At 38.2% G+C, this 6,611-nt stretch overlaps 1 long non-coding RNA gene across 1 annotated transcript; it reads left to right on the forward strand.

Annotated features, from left to right (window-relative positions):
• The first annotated feature begins 253 nt into the window (after positions 1 to 253).
• LOC306983677 lies at positions 254 to 3,768 on the forward strand. The gene is made up of 3 exons (XR_013794417.1): positions 254 to 331; positions 3,056 to 3,218; positions 3,330 to 3,768. It is a non-coding gene; the product is annotated as an uncharacterized lncRNA (long non-coding RNA).
• Positions 3,769 to 6,611: the final 2,843 nt, after the last annotated feature.

Below are 6,611 nucleotides of genomic sequence, written 5' to 3' on the forward strand. Positions count from 1 at the left end.
GTTTGGCAGAGACTAAAAGGAAAAGAGAGAGAGGTATGATAATGACAATACAACAATGAATGGGGTTGTGAAGAGAACATTCCAGCCTTACCCTTAAACCTTTTGACCTTTGAACCCAAACCTCTTTATGACATTTAGATAATGTAGTACATGCTATTTTCCTTATTGCATGCTTAGATATTAGCATAGCACTCTCTGTCTCTGCTCTTTAGTCTTATTCTTTATTTATATATTCACAAAACGCTCTGATCACTTTGTTTTCTTTCTTCCAGCTTGTTCTTTCACCAGTTAACTCTCCACCTTATTTCACAATTGGCCCCAAAAGTGTCTGGTAAGTCATTTGCAAGTTGATTAACTGGCATCAAATCATTGCTCTGCATGTCTGAACTTTTTTGTTAGAAATTGTGTATGCACCTATTTTTTTTTTAATACATCGTACATTTTGAGAACCATTTTGCAAATAACTTGTACACAATGAGAGTTATTGGATAAGAGTGAGGCCTTATTTCACATGTATAGTCTGAGCATCCCTAACAGCCGACATAGCAACATTGGCTCAACCAATAGCACGAGTTGAAGGCGGTATTATATGTTTGTCTGACCAATGAAAGACAGGGGGAGCGTTCAGGAAACTGGTTTGAAAACAATAAACAATTACAGTTCTGTTTGGCGATTCTGGTTAGTTAGTGTCCAAACAAGTGTCCAAAACTACTATATCCAAAGCTACTATATCTCAGAATTGCGTGCAACAAGCTCTGAGAAATACAGATTTTAGAAATACTTTTCATTCAATACTGAAAAAAACTGATAAAATCAGTCTGAATATTCTTTTAATGTGCACACTTCAAATAATTGTTAATCATTTTGTTTTATTAATTTGAGGTGTTGACCAACATGCTAAATCACATGTAAAGAACTTGATTTTCATTTTAACTGTAGTGTGTTATTTCAAATTACATTTAATATATTTTAAATGTACCAAATTGCAACTTTCTATATTTAAATACATGACATACATAGGCCTACAAGTTTCAATAGAAATGTACATTTTAGTTTACCAAAAACGCTTGGCAGTATATTCGGCAGCACACTTTAACCATATTTCAAAGACAATAGAAGTAATTATGAAATTATACAAAGATTTACTTATACTTAAGTGGGTCAAGAAGCACTCAAAATTTCAGCCAATTGCATTTAATATACATTTAAACTATAATATATTTAATTTAGTAAATAACTCGCTAGTGTCTGAAAACATCACACTCAGTTAGTACTTAAAGGGATAGTTCACCCAAAAATGAAAATTAGCCCATGATTTACTCACCCTGACGCCATCCAAGGTGTATATGACATTCTTCTATCAGATGAATACAATCGGACAAACTTAGCGCACAACGTAATGACGGCAATTGACGCCTATCGCGGTTCAGACAAACAGGGCTGGGCAACCACGTTCATCATTACGTTGTGCGTCAAGTTCAAGGGTGAATGTCATATTATTTAAATTTGGGGGGGAACTGTCCCTTTAACTCATCCAATTTCACGGAGAATGGGTGTTTGTAAATTTGTAAGACACACACACACTTTAAGTATCTTGTTTATATTTAGTTTGAACTGGTATGGAATGTGGTCCAAAATGTGAAACAATTTCAGTCGCTGAATTGAACATTCCACATGTATCCTAACTTTTGAGATTAATCTGTTATTGTTCACTTCCTCCTACCGTAAACTGTCCATTGACGAGGAAAAACGGGATGTTCAGGGAATCTCTTTCTTGTGAGTCTCTGAATTGTGAAGCCCTTGTCTGCCATAACCATATTACCAGGATATAAAAAATGTTGGAGAAGTCCACAGTCAGCTGTTATTGCCTTGTCTGGGGCACTACCACCGTACAGGTCACTGGCAAAGGTAATAACTCTGTTAGGCGCAACACAGATTAAAGCCTTAAGTGTGGTTCGTCCTTTGTACTGGCTGTACAAATGACACTGTGTATCAAGCCTCTCTGTGTTAGAGACGGCAACCTCTGTGCAGTCGAGCACGATCCGCAGGGAAGGTCTGGAAGCAGGGGCTGTGGAGGGGATGTTGTTCTCAAGTAAACTGGCATACAAAAAGTCATACAGGGCACTAATGTGATGAAGATGTTGGTTACTGTGGCTGTGCCACAATTAAACCTTGTTGCAAGGTCTACGTGGCCACAATTTAGTCTAAGCTTCATTAAGGTCAGGAGCAATTGATCAACTAGGGGCATAATTTGGACAGTCCAATCAGAATGATATTGTAGCTCGAATTTAGAAAGAAGCGCTTCCAAAAACAGGACAGTGGCAGCATCAGGCAATCCAGTAAAATATTGAACTCTGTCAGGGCTAAAAGAAAATTTGACAACCGTGTTGGTCATTACGTTGTGAGTCAAGTTCAAGATTACTCTTTTGGCGTAAATCGATGCATATGGCTGTCTGCCGGAAGTTAGTTATTATAGTCAATAAAGTTTTAAATAAGGATTTTTTTCTTACACGAACGTATCGCTTCACTTCAGAAGGCCTTTATTAACCCCCGGAGATGTGTGGAGCACTTTAATCATGAATAGATGCTCTTTGATGGACTTCCAAAGTCATCCAGCCATTCACTCCCATTATCAAGCTTGGAAGAGCCAGGACATTTTTTTAATATAACTCTGACTGTATTCGTCTGAAAGAAGAATGTTAAGCCCCTTTCACACAGATATTCCGGAAAATAAACGGATAAAGTGACCTGGGATTTGACCCGGGTTCTTTCGATTTTGGTTCATTCACACTGCCAGTGATTTTCCGGAAATCAGAGAGTGCGTTCACACACAACCCGTAAAGACACGTGACATCGGTATGACATGTAATGTCTCAGCAGCGTCTTAAGTTTGCTTATGAGCTACGATTTCTATCTCGAGAAACCACGCTTGTGCATTTTTTTCATTTGATTCGGTAAACTAGCGCATCACGTACCGTTTCACTAGCTGGTGATCGATCTCGGCTTCAGCGTCATCACTACGACACGGCATTGATTATGGCTTTTGTTCACACAGCGCGCATTCCGGGACTGAACACGGAAATGTTACCAGGTCCCCAACCCGGCATCGATCTCGGCATCAATCCCGGATCGTGTTTGCGTTCACACAGAAGGTGTTCTAGCAATTTCCCGGGATCAACGCGCTGTGTGAAACGGGCTTCATATAAGATGGCTTCAGGGTGAGTAAATCATGGGCTAATTTTCATTTTTGGGTGAACTATCCCTTTAAGTATGTTCTTTTATTATTTCCGTAATAATTACCCTAATGCTAATGTGTTCTTTTTCATTAGGGGTGGATTCTCTTTTTCCAACTTTAGACCTATTCTTGGCCACCACATTCATTTTTTATAATACGAATACAGCAGAATAGTGACTCAGCCACTGCAAAGTCAAGATGCTGCTCAGCCTTTCTAAAGGAATCTGGCAGCAGTGCAAATGGCACGCAGCCCCTCTGAGCTCCTGACTACCTGTTTTGGACAAAAAAAAAAAACTCTTCCATCTGACTCATGCTGACTGCTATTCATCATTGTGTGTATCACAGCCTGTCATTAACATACACTTACAGTTTTAAGTGAGGTAAAGAGCACGTGTGTCCTGTTGTCGTGCACCGTCTGAGCACAGGACAGTGACCCTGAGATATCACTTAGAAGCAAATGAGAGACCAGGCCTAGACATATGTCATTAAAGGAAATTTCCTGCCCCAAGCCCATAAAGATAAATGAACACTGTAAAATCACCACGTCGTCTTGTCCTTTATCCTTTTTGTTCTCTCTCTCTCTCTCTCTCTCTCTCTCTCTCTCTCTCTCTCTCTCTCTCTCTCTCTCATACACACACATTTATGGAAAACTCAAAGCAAACCTCTGTTGTCTGGAAGAGGGAAGATTGTGTAAAGAAGATGCAGAGGGAGGGAACAAGTGATTTGGGACAGAAGGGCGAATAAAGATAGAGATAGAAATGCCTTGCTTTAGACAGTTGATTAACTGCAGATAAGCAGCAATTTACCTAACCAGTTTTCTGCTGTTCATCCAAAGGGAAAAAGAAAAGGCTGTTTCAGCCGGCATAATAGTCTTAGAAACAGAATACACTACCATTCAAAGGTTTGGAGTTGGTACGGTTTTTGTTTAAAGAAGTTTTTTTGTTTGTTTGTTTTTGAAAGAAGTGTATGCTTCTTATGCTCAACAATGCATTTATTTGATCAAAAATACAGTAAACACTGTACATTTTGAAATATTATTACAATTTAAAATAATTTTTATATTTTGAAATGTAATTTATTCCTGCTCTATAGCGGAATTTTTAGCATCAGTCTTCAGTGTCACATGATCCTTCAGAAATCATTATAATATTATGAATTGATGCTACATAAAAGATTTTGTGTTGAAAACAGTTATGCTGCTTAATATTTTTGTGAAAACCATTTGAAATAGAAATATTTTGCTACAATTTCTTTAAAAAAAAAAAAATGTTTATACAGTGCCTAGAATGAGTGAACACACCCATGCTAAAGTTGACTAAAAAGAGGAGTAAAAAAGTAATCTTTTGTGATTCGTAAATAAATAAATGTTCTTCTTTAAAATACAGGGTGCATAAGTCAGGACACCCCTATGTTAAATTCCCATAGAGGCAGGCAGATTTTTTTTTTTAAAGGCCAGTTATTTCATGGATGATTTTTTCAATTCCTCTTTTTAGTCAACTTTAGCATGGGTGCGTGTTCACTTATTCTAGGCACTATATATATATACAGAAAATGCTTTACTTTGTACAGTGCAGAGATAATAGTACCGGTATGTTAATATGCTGTTATGAATATATACCCAGAGTGAGTGAAATGCTTAAGTTCAGGTCATCATAGTTACAAACTTGCAAACACAATCTCGCAAATGCAAATGCACACACACACTCACGACCTCTGAACATGTACTGTACGTGCACTTTTGTTTTGTCCAAACCCAAACGAACACACTTCCCTCTCTGTTCCCATTCACTGATTCATAGTTAAAGCTTCACTGTAGATAAAATCCTCCTGCTATCTGATCTCTCGGGGCTCCAACATGAGGGGAAGATGTTATCTAGATGTTATTTTAGCACAAAGGTATCACTGTGTTTCACGTACACGCCTTATACACATTACACACCTCACGTACACATTTAGCTGTGATTGACTCCTTATCTACAAGTTTCCTGTTTAGCAAACTACATTTATAAACTCATACTGAAACATAATGCTTGTAAAGACCATTAACTTTTCCAAAATGTTGATGTTAAATGATATTTAAAGTGGCCATCCCTTGTGAAAGAGAAGTAAAGCTCATTGTTAGTTAATGTTAATTAATGCAATAACTAATGGAACATTTTTGTAAAGTTTTGCCAGTTCTTCCTCAGGTCTACATCAAAAACACCAAAAACAGTGAAAAGTTTGTTTTTCGTGACCATTTTCAGTCAAGTAAAGTTTGGTTCCTCATGACATGACTCTTTTAAATTTAAATGTATTGTTTCTATATGTTTTTTTCTTCATCACAGAATTCACTGCCATTGCAGGTCTCAGGTGAGGAGTTATTATACACTTTCAGCAGCACCTATATACCTTCACCACAAAGGCCGCTCTGTAGCCTGAGCGCAGTGACTCTAATGAGTGTGTCTGGATAATGAGAGAGACCTGCTGTTACTGGCAGCTCTAAACATGAGGATATTAATGGCAACCGTCGCTCTAATCTCAATAGGCCACATTAATAGAGAACCAGAGAGTCCCAATGGCCTTTTAAATATAGGCAACGCTGAAGGACCAGCATATGCCTTGTGCCAGATGTGTGTGTGTGTGTGTGTGTGTGTGTGTGTGTGTGTGTGTGTGTGTGTGTGTGTGTGTGTGTGTGTGTGTGTGTGTGTGTGTGTGTGTGTGTGTGTGTGTGTGTGTGTGTGTGTGTGTGTGTGTGTGTGTGTGTGTGCGTGTGTGTGCGTGTGTGTGTGTGTGTGAGAGAGAGAGAGAGAGAGAGAGAGAATAGATAACAAAAGAGAATAAATTATTATTAGGGCAGACAACATTCTGCTGAATCCCATAATATTTAACATGAATTATGGCTATAAATATGTCCTGCTTTACTGAAAGAAAAATACACAAATGCAAATACACACACTGTAGTTTGGGTACATTTGCAAACAGGGATTATTTTCTTTTGGATGTAATGAAGAGTTTTGAAGCTAAGTTTGTGTGTTTGATGTAGACATGAAAGGCCCTATTTTGACCATCTAAAGCACACGGCGCAAGTGTAATTTTTTAAGTTGATTCTTTGTAAAAAAACACTTTGTTCTTTCAAAATGATATGTGCTCGTTAATGTATAATTACTTCTACCAACTAATCAAGTATTCTCGTAAGCGTAGAATCTACCATTCAGAATACATACGAGCGAGTCGCTCGAATGGCGGAAGCCATGTTGCGCTTCCATCTTGTAAATACATTGGCCAAAGAGGGACATACCTGGAAATTCAAGCTTTTCCTTTCACGGTTTTACACTCAGTGGCACCGTGACGAATGCAAGGGGGAGATTACTCGCGACTGCCGGCAGATTTGAAATAA

This window comes from Phoxinus phoxinus (genome assembly GCF_949152265.1).
Source record: "Phoxinus phoxinus genome assembly, chromosome: 16".
Lineage (NCBI taxonomy): Eukaryota > Metazoa > Chordata > Actinopteri > Cypriniformes > Leuciscidae > Phoxinus > Phoxinus phoxinus.